Below are 16,556 nucleotides of genomic sequence, written 5' to 3' on the forward strand. Positions count from 1 at the left end.
TAAATTGCAAGTGAGTCACTCACTGAGCTGCAACACACTTCTGAAAGTGGTGGTCTGTGTCTTAACCTAGCTCACGTGTATGTGTGTGTGCTTGGTGTGCTCTTCTCCATCCTTTCAGCCTCCCCCCAAGACACCATCAGATGCCTGAGTCCCTGTGTCCTAGTGTCGTGGTTTAACCCCAGCCAGACAGCTTGTTCACTCGCTCCCCCCCCTTCTTGCCCTCCCCCTATTCTCGGAGGGATGGAGAGGAGGATCAAAAAGAATGCAACTCCCATGGGTTGAGATAAGAACAGTTTAGTAACTAAGGTATAACACAAATCACTACTGCTACTGCCAATAATAGTAATGATAAAGGAAATGACAAGGGAAGAGAATACAACACCTCATCACCAGGCGACCGATAACTCGTCCCCCCAGCCCGACCAAGCACCGACCGATACCTCCTCCAACCCTGCAGTCCACCTAGACCTTCCGGGTCACTCCCAGTTACATCCAAGGCATGACGTGCTGTGGTATGGAATACCTCTTTGGTCAGTTTGGGTCAGGTGTCCTGTCTCTGCTTCCTCCCGGCTTCCCTCCTCCCTGGCAGAGCATGAGGCCCACAAAGTCCTTGGCCAAACCAAAACATTATTTTTTTCAGCCCTGTTCCCAGCCTGAAAGTCAAAACACAGCACTGCACCAACTACCAAGAAAGAGAAAAACGACTGCCACTGCTAAACCCAGGACACCTAGGTGGTCACTACTAATTTATGAGTCTCTACTAGTTGATCTTCCTAATTTATTCTTCTTCTTCCAGTTCTTGTGACTACAAGTATCAATCAGAATCCTTCATTCTTGCAGAATGGTTGTGTGCTCTGCATTTTCATTTTTACTGAGCATGAGATCAAGTCGTTGTGGAAGAAAAGCTGTCAATTCTTTTTCTGCATGAAAGTCATGCTGTTTCTTCATTTGTTTTGCATTCGGCTGCGGTGTAGTTTTCTCACCTGATTAATGCTGTGTGTGGGTATAAAAAAATAATATACCACAATCTGTTTTCTTTCCAGTTGTGCTGCTGTTGTCTTACTCTGATCCACTCACTTTTAATAGGAAGGAGAATAAGAGCTTAGCAATAACAAGCCTTGCATCTAGGAAATGAAAAAGCTTTCATATATACTCCGTTCAAGTATGGAAGCGATAAGGAAGGGCTGGGTGCAGACACCTTCCTGACAAGTAGCAGAAATTACCATTTGACTGTTCAAGTTAAGATTGTTTAATGCATTGAAACAAAGTGAGGCCTTGGCATAGGCTGCCCAGAGAAGCTGTGGCTGCCCCATCCCTGACAGTGTTCAAGACCAGGTTGGAGCAACCTGGTCTAGTGGAGGGTGTCCCTGCCTGTGACAGTGGGTAAGAACTGGATGAGCTTTAAGGTCCTTTCCAACACAAATCAGTCTGGGAGTCTATGATTTTATCATCTTATGGCTGCAGAACATGTTTTCAGCAATGGCATGATGACTGAATTTGTGTCCCTCCTGGCCACATGTGAATTACAAAAGGAGGCTAGTGTGCTGTTCATTTTCCATCAGAACGACTTAGGGGGTAGCAAGATACTTCATTGGCATTCAAACCTTAACAGCTAGGCAAGCAGAATTTCAGGGTATTTTTTAATAGTCTGCATATACAAAACTTTTATGTGCCTCAGCCTCAAGACACAATAAAAGATGACCTGCCCTAAAACCTGTAAATATATTAAACAGTATTAAGACTGGATTTATTAATCTAACTCATACTCAATGTCTTCAGTATAAGTAAACCATCATAATCATCATGATCCAAGAGAAAATGAAAGTGTGGAAGCAAAGAAAGAGCAGATATATTCTAGAACATAGCCACTTTGACTGTATGTCTGTCATTCTCTTGGATAGCTAATAGGGAGGGATTTTACTTTTCAGAAATAATCAGGAAATAAGTAATTTTATATTGTTCCTTTTGTTTACTTGTTTTTCTGCAAAATGAGGCATTTTTTCCTTTTCCAGAGACTGGGAGAAACAAACCCTTCAACAGTTTTACATGATTTTTCATTTCCTCCTGGCTGATCTTTTATGGTTTTTCTTCTCTGACTTATGCATGAGCTATTTCAGCTCAACATATTGTAAATGCATTTTCTATCTATAATGAAATGGGGAAACATGAACAATGAGTGTGTAGTAGGCTTGCTCACTCCTCTATGCCTTGCTATTGATGAGTAAGCTTATGTAGACAGAAAGAACTTGTGCTTCCTTCAAAGCCATCTGGGCTCGCTTCATTCAAGTTTTCTGCAGTTACAAAATGTTTGTGGTGTTCATCCCTTGCTGTCTGGTTCATTGAACAATCATGATGTTTCTGCTGTTGTAAAGAGAGTTTCTCCAGGGATTAGGATGCTGGACAAGGTATTACTGTTACCCAAGAAAATTTTCTGCTTTGTCTCAGGTAGATAACAGCCTGTCTGTCTGAAATCCACAGACCTTTGACAGCAGGTCTGTGGGCCTGAAGAGGTCACTTCTACATGATTACTCTGGAGGAGATTTGGAAGGACCAAGAATGGTAAATCACTGATAGCAGGATTGCTTCATGACGTTTACATGGTAACAGCACTGAAGTCGTTGCCTCTAGTGCCTCTCCTGCCAGATGAAAGTTGGCTGTTCAGCCTGGAGAAGAACAGCTGCATGGAGACCTCATAGCAGCCTTCCAGTATCTGAAGGGGGCCTGCAAGGATGCTGGAGATGGACTCTTCATCAGGGAATGCAGTGGTAGGACAAGGGGTGATGGGTTTAAACTTAAACAAGGGAAGTTCAGGGTAAATATAAGGAAGAAGTTCTCTACTGTGAGGGTGGTGAGGCGCTGGCACAGGTTGCCCAGAGAAGCTGTGGCTGCCCCATCCCTGGCAGTGCTCAAGGCCAGGTTGGGCATAGCCTTGGGGGGCATGGTCTAGTAGAAGGCATCCCTGTCCATGGCAGGGGATTGGAACTGGATGAGCTTTAACGTCCTTTCAAACTCAAACCAGTCTGTGATTATTACAAATAAAATGCAATTTAGATCATCACTCTGCTGTTGCTTAGAAAAAAAAAATGCTCTCCAGATGATGCTAAGCAAATATGGTACTTAGATTACGCATTAGTGTATTAGTGTCTTGCAGTTCAAAGTTGTTGGAATAATTTATTTAATCATAGAATCACAGACTGGTTTGTGTTGGAAAGGACCTTAAGATCATCCAGTTCCAACCCACTGCCATGGGCAGGGATATTTCAGACTAGACCATGTCACCCAAAGCTCTGCTCAACCTGGCCTCGAACACTGGCAGGGAGAGAGAACTTACCACTTCTTTGGGCAACATGTGCCAGTGCCTCACCACCTTCACAGTATTTAATAGAATCATAGAATGGTTATGATTGTTCTCCAAAGGTCTGCACTTCAGTACTGGAAACCTTATGTTTCAACACTGCTGATAATTAATTAAAAAATACCACACTTGGTTGAAGCCACCAATTTTTAGATGCCCATTTGTTTTTTGATTACAGTAGAGATACCCGTGGTCGATCTGACTATAGAAGTTGTGCATCTGGGAACAAGGGAAGTGAATTCCAACTCCATGCCATATTCTTTGGCTAGACTGTTTTCATGTCCTAGACAGTGTCATTCAAAATGAGCATATTTGTTCTACTTTAGTGCAGAATTTACTATGATTGCATATTAATAGATGTAGCTTAGATAAAGTGCATGCATTAGAATGACAAGATAAATCACCTTTAAGTTTATGAGAGCATGTTGTCATGGTCTGACTGGAGAAAAACCCTAATGCCAGGCTCTGTTTCAGTTCATGATCCCAAGAGTGAAATTAAGACACAAACAAGGTCAAGTACCGCAACTGGACAGTTTATTACAAATTACAAAAAGACAGTTATTGTGAAAAAGGGAAATTATTGTAATAAAGGAGATAGCAATAAGAAAGATTGGAAAAAGTAGAAAATTAATCAAGAATTCAGGGTGCAGAGAGAGATAGTCACCACTGTGGATCCAGTGTTGTCCCAAGGATCCGTTGTCGTCGTCATTGGTGGTAGGAGTTCTTCAGGGTTCGTAGTCTCGTAGTATTGGAACAGTGTCCCCCAACAGTCCATCAGCAGTGGGTGTCATGGAGGGGTCCTTTTGGAGTCCCCTTGAAGGTAGCTCGTGGAGTGTGTCCCGTGGAGTTGCCCTCATGGCCATGTCCCTCAGGGTCCATAGTAGTTATTGGTGGAGAGTGTCCTCATAGAGGTATCCTTCTGGAGTCATCCTCATGGCAATGGCTTTCCTGGCAATGTCTTTCTTGGTGGTGTCCTTTTCCCCTTTTGTAAAGAGTTGGCGGAGTACCTCTGCTCTTCGTGTTATGTATTACATGTTCCTGGTGGACCAGTTTCCCTGGTCTTGCAGCCAGCTCTTCAACTGCACGTTTGCACACTGCAACAGTTCTTGGCATAATGGACAGCAATTCCTCACACCAGTCCTCAAGGTAATGGACAGAAGAGCCTTATCTCAGCTTCTACCAGTCTTTGAGCCAATGGATAATGGAGTCTAATTTCAGATCAGTCTCTCACACATGTAAGTGCCATCTATATTTTTCAGTGAAGTCCTAATTTTGAGCTACTTCCTGCAGTGTGCATTGTGTCTGTGAGTAATTGTCTGCTCTGGAAGAGCTAGGAAGGGGAAGAACAGGCAGTTTGCTCCAGCAGTGCTTTCTTGGATTTATGAATGGGTTAGTATGTCATCTGGCAGGATATCTCCAGGTTGGTTTTTTGGTTTACCTCTTTGCCATTTACAGTGTGCTTTTAAAGCAAACCCCCAAAAAGGTAGTTGTTGATGCCTGAATGTGATAACATACCTTTTATATGAAAAAAAATAATTGAAGCAGTTCATTTTGCTGGTTGATTATTGTCCTGGGTTTAGCAGCGGCAGTCACTTTTTCTCCTTCTTGGTAGCTGGTGCAGTGCTGTGTTTTGGCTTTCGGGCTGGGAACAAAGCTGATGAAAATGATGTTTTGGTTTGGCCAGGGACTTTGTGAGCCTCATGCTCTGCCAGGGAGGAGGGGAAGCCGGGAGGAGGCGGAGACAGGACACCTGACCCAAACTGACCAAGGAGGTATTCCATACCACAGCACGTCATGCCCAGGGGGGAACTGGGAGTGTCCGGAAGGACGGGTGGTCGGCCGGGTTGGACTCGTGGTTCGGCGCGTGGTATTGTGCTCCTTTCCCTTGCTATTTTCTCTTATCATTGGTGTCATTGGTTGTAGCGATGATGATTTGTATTGTACATTAGTTGCTAGACTGTTCCTATCTCAGCCCGTGGGAGTTGCATTCTTTCGATTCTCCTCCCCATCCCTCTGGGAGCGGGGAAAGGGGGGCAGCCCCTGGGGAAGGCGGGGGGGGACTAACGTGAGCCTCGATTGGTTCCAGCCTGGCACCACTCACTGAGAGTAGGTGCACAAGTTTTCTGGCTGGGGTTAAACCAAGACAGTTATTTTTGGCGCCCAACGTGGGGCACCAATATCGGTTGCCCCTGTACGCAAGAGAAAAAGCAAAAAGGAGGCAGGAAGGTTACAGCAAGATGAAGAAACAACGTATCCACTACTCGATCCAGAACCTGATCAGGAGTCATCATCACATGATGAAGAAGAAGAAGGAGAGGTGACTTCTCGACTTCGGACCTCAACCGAGCTACGGAATATGTGAAAAGATTTTATCCGTCAACCAGGGGAGCACATCATCACCTGGTTGCTCCGATGCTGGGACAATGGGGCCGATGGTCACGAACTAGAAGGTACAGAAGCCAAGCAGCTGGGATCACTTGCTAGAGAAGGGGGAATTGACAAAGCAATTGCAAGAGAGAAAAAGTCCCTCAGTCTTTGGAGTTGGCTCTTGGCAGCTGTCAAAGAAAGGTTTCCATACAAGGATGATGTTATGAGTTGTTCGGCCAAGTGGACTACTATAGACAAAGGCATCCAGTCTCTGAGAGAATCAGCCATCGTAGAGACAATCTATCACATGAAGCCAAATAACGGGGATATACCCATAGATCCAGATGAAGTCGAATGTACACGCCCCATGTGGCGAAAACTTACACGGAATGCACCATCATCATATGCCCATTCATTGGCAACAGTAACCTGGAATGACATAGTACCACTAACAGTGGATGAAATGGTTCATAAACTCCGCGAGTTCGAAGACAATCTCACCCCTTCCATCATCTCAGCTGTGGAAAAACTGTCCCAGGATCTCAAACAATTGAGGGACAATATATCTGACTTATCCAACTCCTCGCGTGTACCAACACACGTTTCAGCTATTAACAAAAGGTGTCCCACTGTTTGAGAGAGGAGATAACAAGAGGTATACGTCACGGTCTACCCTATGGTTTTACCTGCGGGATCATGGAGAAGACATGACAAAGTGGGACGGAAAACCTACTTCAGTTTTGGAGGAACGGGTGAGTGAATTGAAAAGAGGAGCAAAGGCCAAGACTGATCATCCCATGAGAGCTACAGCTTCAGTCTCTGGTGAGCAGTTTCCCAGGTGGAGTGGGAGAGCTGATTTTACTCCAGCTCCTGTGATAACTAAAAATAATCCCTTTCAACATGACTTAAGCACCCAATCCTGTGATGACTATTAGAGGGGGCCTGCCTCCAGCCAGGTGGAGGTAGGGGACAATCGGATTTACTGGACTGTGTGGATCAGATGGCCTGGCACATCAGTCCCACAGAAGTATAAGGCTCTAGTAGATACTGGTGCACAGTGTACCCTGATGCCATCGAGCTGTCAAGGGGTGGAACCTATCTATATTTCTGGAGTGACAGGAGGATCCCAAGAGTTGACTGTACTGGAGGCTGAAATCAGCCTGACTGGGAGAGAATGGCAAAAGCACGCTATTGTGACTGGTCCAGAGGCTCCGTGCATCCTTGCATAGACTACCTCAAGAGAGGGTACTTCAAAGACCCAAAAGGGTACCGATGGGCTTTTGGTATTGCTGCTTTGGAGACTGAGGAAATTGAGCAGCTGTCCACCTTGCCTGGTCTCTCAGAGTATCCTTCTGTTGTGGGGCTGCTGAAAGTCGAAGAACAACAAGTGCCAATTGCGACCACAACAGTGCACTGGCGGCAATATCGCACCAGCCAAGACTCCCTGATTCTGATCCATCAGCTGATCCTTAGACTGGAGAGTCAGGGAGTGATCAGCAGGACCCGCTCGGCCTTTAATAGCCCCATATGTCCAGTGCGAAAGTCTAACGGAGAGTGGAGACTAACAATAGACTATCGTGGCCTGAATGAAGTCACACCACCATTGAGTGCTGCCGTACCGGACATGCTAGAACTTCAGTATGAACTGGAGTCAAAGGCAGCCAAGTGGTATGCCACGATTGATATTGCCAATGCATTTTTCTCAATTCCCTTGGCAACAGAGTGCAGGCCACAGTTTGCTTTTACTTGGAGGGGTGTCCAGTTCACTTGGAACCGTCTGCCCAAGGGCTGGAAACATAGCCCTACCATTTGCCATGGACTGATCCAGACTGCACTGGAACAGGGGCAAGCCCCAGAACACCTGCAATACATTGATGACATTATTGTGTGGGGTGGTACAGCGGAAGAAGTCTTTGAGAAAGGGAGGAAAATAATCCAAATCCTGCTGAAAGCCGGTTTTGCCATAAAACGAAGTAAGGTCAAAGGACCTGCACAGGAGATTCAATTACTGGGAATAAAATGGCAAGATGGACGTAGACAGATCCCCACAGATGTAATCAACAAGATAACAGCAATGTCTCCACCAACTAATAAGAAAGAAACACAAGCTTTCTTGGGTGCAGTGGGGTTCTGCAGACTGCACATCCCAAATTACAGTTTGATTGTAAGCCCTCTCTATAATGTGACCCGTAAGAAGAATGATTTTAAATGGGGACCTGAGCAACAACAAGCCTTTGAGCAAATTAAATGCGAGATAGTTCATGCAGTGCCCCTTGGACCAGTTTGGACTGGGCCAGATGTAAAAAATGTATTGTACACCGCAGCTGGGGAGAATGGCCCTACCTGGAGCCTCTGGCAGAAAGCTCCAGGAGAGACTCGAGGTCGACCCCTTGGTTTTTGGAGTCAGGTATACAAAGGATCTGAGGCAAGCTATACCCCAACTGAGAAAGAGATACTGGCAGCCTATGAAGGGGTTCGAGCTGCTTCGGAAGTGATTGGCACCGAAGCACAGCTCCTCCTGGCACCCCGGTTGCCTGTGCTGGGCTGGATGTTCAAAGGCAGAGTCTTCTCTACGCATCATGCAACTGATGCTACATGGAGTAAATGGGCTGCACTAATTACACAACAAGCTCGAATAGGAAATCCCAGTCGTCCAGGCATTCTAGAAGTCATCATGGACTGGCCAGAGGGCAAAGATTTCTGAATGTCACCAGAGGAGGAGGTGACGCGTGCTGAAGAGGCCCCACCATATAATCAGCTGTCAGAAAGTGAAAACCAGTATGCCTTGTTTACTGATGGGTCCTGCCGTATTGTGGGAAAACATCGGAGATGGAAGGCAGCTGTATGGAATCCTCAATGACAAGTTGCAGAAACTGCTGTAGGAGAGGGTGAATCGAGTCAGTTTGCTGAGGTGAAAACCATCCAGCTGGCCCTGGACATTGCTGAATGAGAAAAGTGGCCAGTACTTTATACTGACTCATAGATGGTGGCAAATGCCCTGTGGGGGTGGTTGCAGCAATGGAAGCAGAGCAACTGGCAACGTAGAGGTAAACCTATCTGGGCTGCTGCACTGTGGAAAGATATTGCTGCCCGGGTGCAGAACCTGGTGGTGAAGGTATGTCATGTAGATGCCCATGTACCCAAGAGTCGGGCCACTGAGGAACACCAGAACAACCAACAAGTGGATAAAGCTGCTATGATTGAAGTGGCTCAGATGGACTTAGATTGGCAACATAAAAGTGAATTATTTTTGAGCCGGTGGGCCCATGACACTTCAGGCCATCAGGGCAGAGATGCAACATATAGATGGGCCCGTGATTGAGGGGTGGACTTAACAATGGACACTATTGCCCAGGTTATTCATGAGTGTGAAACATGTGCTGCAATTAAACAAGCCAAACAGTTAAAACCTCTTTGGTATGGAGGACGATGGCTGAAGTATAAATATGGGGAGGCCTGGCAGATTGAGTATATCACACTGCTACCAACCTGCCAAGGTAAGCGCCATGTGCTTACCATGGTGGAAGCAACCACCGGATGACTGGAAACGTACGCTGTGCCCCACGCCACTGCCCGGAACAATATCCTGGGCCTTGAGAAACACATTTTGTGGCGACACAGCACCCCAGAGAGAATTGAGTCAGACAATGGGACTCATTTCCGCAATAACCTTATGGACACTTGGGCCAAAGATCATGGCATTGAGTGGGTATATCACATCCCCTACCATGCACCAGCCTCTGGGAAAATTGAAAGGTACAATGGGCTGTTAAAAACTACACTGAGAGCAATGGGTGGGGGAGCTTTCAAGCATTGGGATACACACTTACGAAAGGCCACCTGGTTGGTCAACACCAGAGGATCTGCCAACAGGGCTGGCCCAGCCCAATCAGAACTTTTACATATTGTAGAGGGGGACAAAGTTCCTGTGGTGCATATGAAGAATTTGCTGGGGAAGACAGTCTGGGTTATTCCTGCTTCAAGTAAAGTCAAACCCACTCATGGGATTGCTTTTGCTCAGGGACCTGGATACACTTGGTGGGTAATGCGGGATGATGGGGAAGTCTGATGTGTACCTCAAGGGGATTTAATTTTAGGGGAAAACAGCCAATGAACTTAATCGTATGTTGTTGCCTGCTGTGTAATACTTTAATAGCCCATCAACCAGATGTCTTCAGGCCACCAGCGACTAGCCCTGACTTCCCTCCAACCATCATCCCAACAGAGAATGAACTTTGACAGAACCAGACAAGTTCTACAATAAGGGAATGATCAGCATCAGCAGGCAACGACCCAATACTGCACGCAGCCTCTCCTGTTCTGAAAGACTGTTACAAGAGATGGAGCCTGACATCATGGGCCAGATGGACTCAGCAGCTTTATAGGGACTAGTCCATGCACTAAGATAGAAGTGCACTGAGATCAGAGTGATGGTATATTGAAAATGTAGGATCTGAGTATGACGTGAATGGTATGGAATAAGGGGTGGATAATGTCCTGGGTTTAGCAGCGGCAGTCATTTTTTTCTCCTTCTTGGTAGCTGGTGCAGTGCTGTGTTTTGGCTTTCACCTGGGAACAAAGCTGATGAAAATGATGTTTTGGTTTGGCCAGGGACTTTGTGAGCCTCATGCTCTGCCAGGGAGGAGGGGAAGCTGGGAGGAGGTGGAGACAGGACACCTGACCCAAACTGACCAAGGAGGTATTCCATACCACAGCACGTCATGCCCAGGGGGGAACTGGGAGTGGCCGGAAGGACGGGGGGGGGGGGAGGGGGGGGAGGTCTGCCGGGTTGGACTTGTTGTTCGGCGTGTGGTATTGTGCTCCTTTCCCTTGCTATTTTCTCTTATCGTTGGTGGTGGTGGTAGCGGTGGTGATCTGTATTGTACATTAGTTGCTAGACTTGTTCTTATCTCAGCCCGTGGGAGTTGCATTCTTTCGATTCTCCTCCCCATCCTTCTGGGAGCGGGGAAGTGGGGGCAGCCCCTGGGGAATGGGGGGGGCGACTAATGTGGGCCTCGAATGGTTCCAGCCTGGCACCACTCACTGGGAGTAAAGTGCACAAGTTGTCTGGCTGGTGTTAAACCACAACAATTATATACTTCCTACTGAATGTCCCTTAAGCTAAACTTTTCTGAAGAGCTATTACATGATGAAGCTGAATGCCAGATTTTGAAAGCACAAGCCACTCTTCAGAAAATCACAAGATCTCTGATCTTTTCATTATGTTTTAAGACCTCTTGAAGTGACAAGGTTTATATGAAAAAGAAAACGTGCATTCACAAAATAGCTGCAAGTTGTGTTTTCCAAAACACTGAGGTAGCTACTTAATAATTACTTCTTTTGGAGCTATTAACTGAAAATGCACAGCAGTATTCAGGAATATGTGATTATTCAGAGGATTTCTTTATTAAATCCCTAGGTTGAATTAAATTATAGGTGTCCCCCTCCCTCCCTCCCTTTATGCAACACCTCGTGCTTGATGATACTAAAGTCTTTTCCAAATTTGGTTAAGTTAATCCCTAGCGCAAATCTGCTCAAAGCACAGGCATGGTATCAGTGACTAAGCATGGGCATGAGTTAAGCCTGAGTGATACTATGCAATAAGAGCATAGACAAAAGAAGGTATTACACTCCTTTTGCTGCACTTCAACAATGCTACTGTAGGATTTGAACCACAGATTTGAAATTTGTGGTCTAAACATTAAGCAAATTATTTTTCTCTTTTTTGCAAATATTAAGTAATTTTGATAGATTATTAATGCGTAAAAAAAGATCATCTACAGTGTTTTCCTGAACAATGTATAAGAACAGGGATTGAACAGTTTAATATTTCATTCTGATTTATAATCCTAATTATTTTTATAAGTTTCTGATTTGTCTTTTTGTAGCACACCAGTTGATGAAGAGTTAATAGTGCATACTCCTTTTCTCCTTCCTTCCTCACCAAGAGTAATCTGAACTCAAAGTAGGACATTTCCTTGCTGAAGGACAAATACATCTGTAGAAATTTCAGATGCCAAATAGCATGTCAGCAAGACAGATATCTGTTTCCAGACAGGATCAGCATCTGTGTAGTGATGATCTGTAGTAAAGCCTATAGCAAACCAAGGAAGAGAGAGGTTTGCATCTAAAACCTTAGCTTTAACATCAACACTTCCTCATCTTTGCTATAGTTCTTATTATTATTGTTATTGTTATTATTTAATTATGTCTTCTAGCATTAGTTTTAGGAAACAACTGAGTCACCTGTGGGAACTGCAAGAACAAGAAAGGACTGTATGCATCTGAATGTGCATAATAATATATAGTGGAGAGATTGAGTGCTTGCAAAATTGGCACTAAAAGGTAAAACAATTGTGCTTTACATGTGGTATGAGTGAGTCAGAAGAGATGATTAATAATGCATACTATCAGAAATAGAAAGAGGAAAACTCAGAGCACAGGTAAAGAAGCTTTTCAGAATGCAAACTGAATTGACCTTTGCGGTCGGGGTTACTGAGAGTACACCTAGGGTGCTTTAAGCATAGAAAGGGACCTGATCAGTGTACAAGGGGTGCCAGGTGGAAGAAAGGGTTGATGGCAAACATGACACAGGCTTGCGTTTGCTCTGCATGATGTTTTGGTCACTGCAAAGTATTCCAGGGAGCATAGATATATGGTCATGCTCAGTATTGAATGAAATGCGCTGAAACCTGTTTGTATAAGAATCATTTCAGCATGGAGGTCTGAGAATTCTTTCTGTGACTGAATTGCCTGTTGTCACCAAATCTTCTGGGTATAGAGGTCCCAGTTTTTGCGTAGTGTATATAGGAAAATGATGGGATTTGAAATTAAAAGCTTGATTGCCTGTCTTCACCCTAAGTACAGAACAGGTTATTTAGCTTAAGAAAAATAAAGAGATAGAGAATGTTTAAGGACCCAGATATTGTGCACATCATTGTTAACACAGAAAATATAATGCATTACCATAGTGGTTAACAGTCTCAAAGTGAATGGTAATAAAAATGTTTTTTGAAATACAGGTTTTGTTCTAAATGGCAGCGTTAGCAGGAAGGTTAATCACTTTTGGCAGCAGCCAAATTTTTGGCCATTTTTGAAGGAAGCACAAATGTATTTCCATTCTTATATAGTACCATGAATATTGAGAAGGTTTTTATTATTCTCTAAGCCTGAGAAACAAGACAGACAGTGGATACATGGTTTCTCAAATGCAACAGTAAGTCATAGGGCAAGTTTCTAAGGTCTATGTGTTTGCTATGAACATTAGAAGCTTCACCCTGGCTTCAGAAAAAATACTCTGATTAATAATTGTCTATAAAAAATGAAAAAAAAAGAATTAAAGGAAAAGAATTAATCCTTTTCTACCAGTTCTTTAAAATCTCTGTGCTAGTAAGTGAAAGTAAACAGGAAGGGAGACATATGCTGTATTATAGGTTTTTTTCAGCTTGAAATAATTTCTTGTCCACACTTTCCTTGGGTTAGAATGATATAAAAGATTCCCCCCGCCTCTCCCATATTCTTCCTGTACATTGTCATTTACCAAACAGCACTATTGTGCTGGTGTCTAATACACAGCTAAATGCAGTTACTGAGTGTGTCTGTTAGGTCAACAGAATTCCAGCAAGGTTTCCTTTCTATTTTCTGATATATGGAATGTTAGCTTGTGGTCTTTATATTTAGATTCAGAACAAAGCTCAATCTCTAATAAATTATATGTTAAGAGAATTGAAGGCTTGAGAATTTTGTTTGGGTTTTTTTGTTTGCTTGTTTGAATTTTTTTATTTTGCCTTCACAGTCAATGATCTTTTTGTTTTCTTCTTTTTTCTATTTGGTGGTTTCATCACTGACAAAGGATACAGCATCTAAGATATTTCTAAGAGCATTTAGTTCTCCATTCACTGGCATAGAAAAGAAGTAACAATGAGACCATCCTTACTGGAATACAATGACCTTTTTCACAAGAATTTTTTTAGGGCCATGTGTGATTTTTCATCATATTGTTTTTGATGTTCTGCGCTATGACATGTCGGTGCTTTGTGGCATCAGCAGTGGACTGAAACATCTGTAAAACTGAGTGGCCCTGGCTGGTTTGATGTTATAATTAGTCTAGTGAAATAGAGTTGTGTAACAAAGCATGCAATTGTTCATTCTAGATCCAATCACAATAGTAATATCACATTTCTGGCTTTTAAAAATGCTCCTTAATGACCAAGACCTCCATTGCTACGTTCTATTTTGCATTCACAATGAAAATGGTGAATAAGACAGCAGCAGCCTTGCCCTTAACACTCGAGCATAGATGCTAGTCTCGTAGCTTACTATGATGGGAGGGGTTTTGAAAGTGCAAGCAGCACAGAGGTGGTGGAGCTGTTACTGCATGTGAAAATGTCTGCTAACTTTCCAGAATTACAGTCCTGTCTTTATGAAACAGGACTCCCTTGAGGTTTTCTCTAATTTTAACAGGAGCTGCCCAGCTAAGGCTGACAAAATTCAGCCAGAGATACAAAAGCAAGATGGATCATGTGTAATCAGAGAACAACGCTCAGGGAGAACCTGTGTTGTCTTCATGCCAGCATCATGACCTTGTGTTTATTAAAATAAATACCTCCAAGTAAGACAGTCCCAAGGAGTTCAATAATAGAAATATTTCCCTTTCCTCCTGGTGCTGAATGTACAGGGTCTGAAGGTGCCATCTCTCATGGAAAGCAGTCTGAGTATTCGTAATAGTTAAGGTCAATTTATTTGTTCATGACAAATAGCTGCAAGCAGAGTACCTGGAAAGGGGTGGTGCAAGACAAAAGTCGGATGACTTCTCCAGCTGTGCTGAGAAAATATAGCAAATTTGCTGCACCATTACTGTGAGTGATGATGGTGATGGCAAAAGAAGAAAATGAAAATGAGGCAAGGCATCTGCAAGCATTTTCCTGGTTTATAAGTTCATGTTCCAGTGACACTTTTATATGGTGTCTTCGAATGCCTGTGGATTTAGTAGGAATATGTACTGTGCAAACTTGACTCACCATGTGAGACTTCAACTTGCAAAAGGGGAAGCTAAACTGGCTACCTCAAATCCTGTGTTCAATTCTGGGTCCCTCTCTGTAACACAGACATAGAGGTGTTGGAGCAGGTCCAGAGAAGGGCAATGGAGCTGGTGAAGGGCCTGGAACACAAGTCTGATGAGGAATGGCTGAGGGAACTGCGGGGGTTTAGTCTGGAGAAGAGAAGGCTCAGGGAGGACCTTATTGCTCTCTACAGCTACCTGAAAGGAAGCTCAAGCCAGGAGGTGGCTGGTCTCTTCTCGCAAGGAACAAGGGATAGGAGAAGAGGAGACAGCCTTAAGTTGTGCCAGGGGAGGTTTAGACTGGAAAATAGGAACAATTCCTTCCTCAGAGGGTGTTTAGGCATTGGAACAGGCTGCCCAGGGCAGTGGTGGATTCATTGTCCCTGGAAGTGTTCACAAACCGTGTAGATGAGGCCCTTAGTGCCATGGTTTAATGTTGGGCTTGGCAATCCTGCGGTAATGGTTGGACTTGATAACCTTAAAGGTCTTTTCCAATCTGGTTGAGTCTATGAGTCTATGATTCTATGATATTATTTCTATCCTTTGGAATATTCCAGATACTGAGGACCAGATGCACATGGTCTTGAGTAAGCTGGTCTAATTGACCTTTTTCTAAGGTTTGGCACTCTCTATTCTTGACAGCTTCCTGTTAGGCAATTCTGGTTTGAGTATGAGCTTTGTCTTCTGAAGACTGAACAACTCTAGTTTTCAGCTTCTCCTTATACATCATGTGCCCCATGCTCTAAATCATAATGGACTTACTTGAGTACATCAGCATCTGTCTCATACTCTGTACCTTATACAAAAAGTAACACAGGGACTACTACTTCATCCCAGTGGCAGGGCTTTGCATTTGCCCTTGTCAGACTTCATTAGGTTTCTGTCAGTCCACATCTGTAGAATGAAGGGACTAATTGTGGGGGATAGATACATCACAGATTATATTTGTATTATATTTTACTGTATTATTTTCCACATGGTTAGATTTTCTTTTTCCTTAGGACTAACTTGGTTCTTTCTTTTGATGCAATTTAAATCTGTTACTGTTGGTCAGAGCCTTGGGTGACATGATCTAATGTAAGGTGTCCTCCCCGTGGCAGGGGGTGGAAGTAGATGATCTTAAGGTCCTTTCCAACCCAAACCATTCTATGATTCTATGTAGTCCCTAGGCATGGAAAATCAATTCATACTACCGTCTTTGCAGCAGCTGTTAAGGTACTCAGAAACTTATCATAACCTTCTCTTACTCTTTCCTTATTTTCTCTCCTCTTCCCTTTTTCACAAGTCGTATTATCTTTGTAATTTTTCTTGTTTCCTCCAGACTAACCACAGCTGAGCCTCATCTTTATTGAAATGCCTGAAATTTGACACAATATTCTGTGTATTTATTCTTGATAAATATTATTGATAAATACATACAGGATAGTTTCTTACTTTTAATGAACTGTGCATTAGCAGATACATCCCATTTACAGCAGCATAAAACAATGTTTAGCTCCTGAACCATAAAAACATCCAAATCCTTTTCTGTGACACCATTTTTGCATGCTGTATTTGTATAATAGGTTACTGGTCCCAGACTCAGAATATTGTCCATGTTTAAAGGTAATTTATTTTGGTTCAGTATGGTTTTTCAAAGCATAGTTCCACCTTGTCAAGATAACTTTCAGTTCTAGGCTTGTCCTTCCAACTGGCTGTCTTGTTTTATCTGCCAGCATCCTTGTCACTAGTGAAAACTCTAACTAGGACTGAATCAATAGGGAACTTCAGTAG

The 16,556-nt window shown here is 43.6% G+C and overlaps 1 long non-coding RNA gene across 1 annotated transcript in view; it reads left to right on the plus strand.

Annotated features, from left to right (window-relative positions):
- LOC133207691 (uncharacterized) overlaps window positions 1-16,166 on the plus strand; it is a 209,424-nt gene extending 193,258 nt beyond the window's left edge. The window contains exon 3 of the long non-coding RNA XR_009724123.1: window positions 16,105-16,166. This is a non-coding gene — a long non-coding RNA (uncharacterized LOC133207691). The remainder of the gene's footprint in view (window positions 1-16,104) is intronic.
- Window positions 16,167-16,556: the final 390 nt, after the last annotated feature.

Source organism: Neopsephotus bourkii, unplaced genomic scaffold (genome assembly GCF_033783945.1).
Source record: "Neopsephotus bourkii isolate Nb327-2 ecotype Australia unplaced genomic scaffold, CSIRO-AGI_Nbou_v1 NB_33, whole genome shotgun sequence".
Lineage (NCBI taxonomy): Eukaryota > Metazoa > Chordata > Aves > Psittaciformes > Psittacidae > Neopsephotus > Neopsephotus bourkii.